Source organism: Palaemon carinicauda, unplaced genomic scaffold (genome assembly GCF_036898095.1).
Source record: "Palaemon carinicauda isolate YSFRI2023 unplaced genomic scaffold, ASM3689809v2 scaffold2126, whole genome shotgun sequence".
In the NCBI taxonomy this organism is placed as follows: Eukaryota; Metazoa; Arthropoda; class Malacostraca; order Decapoda; family Palaemonidae; genus Palaemon; species Palaemon carinicauda.
In genome coordinates, this window is record NW_027169730.1 from 7,501 (window position 1) to 10,000 (window position 2,500).

General features: G+C 33.6%; 1 protein-coding gene across 1 annotated transcript in view; it reads left to right on the forward strand.

The window, feature by feature from the left end:
* The window catches only part of LOC137636027 (uncharacterized), a gene marked incomplete at its 3' end in the record, with an annotated part of 11,785 nt that overhangs the window by 564 nt on the left and 8,721 nt on the right, over nt 1-2,500 (forward strand). The gene's annotated exons all lie outside the window — the stretch shown is intronic.

Below are 2,500 nucleotides of genomic sequence, written 5' to 3' on the forward strand. Positions count from 1 at the left end.
GATCAGAGACCCAAGGTGGAAGCTATTGTCTTTGAGTGGTTCTCCCTTGGGCTTCTGATCTCGAAGTATAAGAGAGAATCCAGACATTAATACATGTGTATGTATGTATATACTATATACTCATAAACTTGTAATTACCGAGTTGAAGCTTAGAAAAAATTAATGAAATCGTTTATGTCATAAACCCATATACAGTTGTAAAAAACGAGCTACTTGTGGTAATGTTTGACCACAAATGAAGATAAACTCTGTTAATTGACCTCTTCATTGTGTTTAGAGTGTTTTAATTCATTATTTTTTTGTGTTTTTTTTTTTTGTTGGTTTGAATTTTTGAATTCTTACGAGGTCGGGGTAGTTTCAAGGGGTGATGCCCCTCTCTTTTGAAGTACGACTTTTTTGGAGTCTTTCATTAAAGTGTTTTAATTGAATATTTTTTGTGTATTTTATTGTTGGTTTGAATTTTTGAATTCTTACGAGGTCGGGGTAGTTTCAGGGGGTGATGCCCCTCTCTTTTTAAGTACGACTTTGTTGGAGTCTTTCATTAAAGTGTTTTGATTCATTATTTTTTTGTGCTGTTTATTGTTGATTTGAGTTTTTGATTTCTTGCGAAGGGGGGGGGGGTTAATTTCAAGGGGGCGATGACCCCTTTTTATTTTAGTACGACTTTGTTGGAGGCTTTCTGTCTATCTTGCGAGGTGTGGTAATTTCAAGGGGCGATGCCCCCCTTTTTAAAGTATTACTTGGAGTTTTGCCTCTCTCTCTCTCTCTCTCTCTCTCTCTCTCTCTCTCTCTCTCTCTCTCTCTCTCTCTCTCTCTCTCTCTCTTCATTTAAATCGCATTTTGTTCTCATATTCTTTATTTTTTATTATGTTTATTCAATTTATAATTTTTTTTTATTTATGAAATGCGAATTATTTATATACCAATATTAAACCTCGAGATTTTGAATTTTGAATTTTGTATTTTGAATTAACATTTTCGTAATTGCAAGATTTTTCAGTAATATAAGAATTTATTCAAATTATCAATATTTTTTTCTATTTATGAAATGTTTTGATTAATAGACCGGAGATAAACTTCGAAATTTTGAATTTTGAATTAACATTTTTGTAAAAACAAGGTGTTTTTTAATATAAGAATTATTTATATTTATTTCTCTAACGAACTAAGAAAAACCAAAATACGTAAATTATATACTTGTGGATATATTTAAATGTTAGTAATGCTGTATTTGATTATGAATTTATTTTTCGAAAAAAAATTAATTAGCCTTTTTTTATTATATACTATATTACTTCTCTAAATTTTCCATTCACCCAGTTAAAGATAGTCAAATTTCAAAACCATTGTATAGGTCTTCATAATCGTCTATTTTTTATATTATAAAAGTATGATTTTAATTAATGTATACATTTTTTTTTTAGAAATGTAATACAATACTGAATAATTCATTATACAATACTGAATTTATACTGTCTTTCACAACCATCTACATTTTGAAACCACTACAAATACATAAGATACCAATTACAATAATAAAGTAGAGGGGCACTCAGTAGAGCGCATACCTCCGCTCATTTTTCGACCTTGACCTTTGACCTGAACATGTATTAATTGGCGTGGATTTCCATACACTCAAATATGAACCAAGTTTTGAAGTCTGTGTGACAACGATGTCCAAACTTTTGGCTGATTACGTGAATTGAATATTTTGCTTGACCGTGACCTTAACCTTTGACCTTGATCTTCCAAAATTTAGTGATATCCAGATTTTTTAATAACAGTTAATCCCTGTAAGTTTCATTACCTTACTATTAAAATTGTGGCCAGGAAGCTGTTCACAAACAAACATACATTTGGTAAAGTCCCTGACTGGTGAACGCCAGACTGGGGTTCGAGTCCCGCTCAAATACGTTAGTTCCTTAGGTCGCTGCAACCACACCATTCTTGTGAGCTAAGGATGGGGCGTTTGGGGGAGCCTCTATGTATATGGTGAGTCATCAGCACTCATTGCCTGGCCCTCCTTGGTCCTGACTTGGGCTCTGAAGTATATATGGTCAGTCTCTAGGACATTGTCCTGCTTGATAGGGCAATATCACTGTTCCTTGCTTGTGCCATTCATGAGCGGCCTTTAAACCTTTAAAGACAGGGGGTTAAAACATAACCTCCTTCCAATTTCGTTGACGACGGTAATATTCCAGCAATAAAACCTCTTGCAAGCAAAGTATGTCTTTGACAAAAGATGCTTTTGTAAGATTAGCAGAGACAGGGCACAGCATCAAAGCATCAAGTTTGGCAAATTGTTCTCCTTTGTATTAAGCGTTCGAAGACTTCCGGTTCATAATTATGTGAGAACATTCTTGGAGACTGTTCTTTTATTGAGGGTGAGATTGGGCGATGCTAGAGTTTTTTTTATAATAGTAGTAGTAGTTGTTGTTGTTTTAGTAGTAGTAGTAGTAGTAGTAGTAGTAGAAGTAGTAGTAGTAGTGGCTGATGTTTT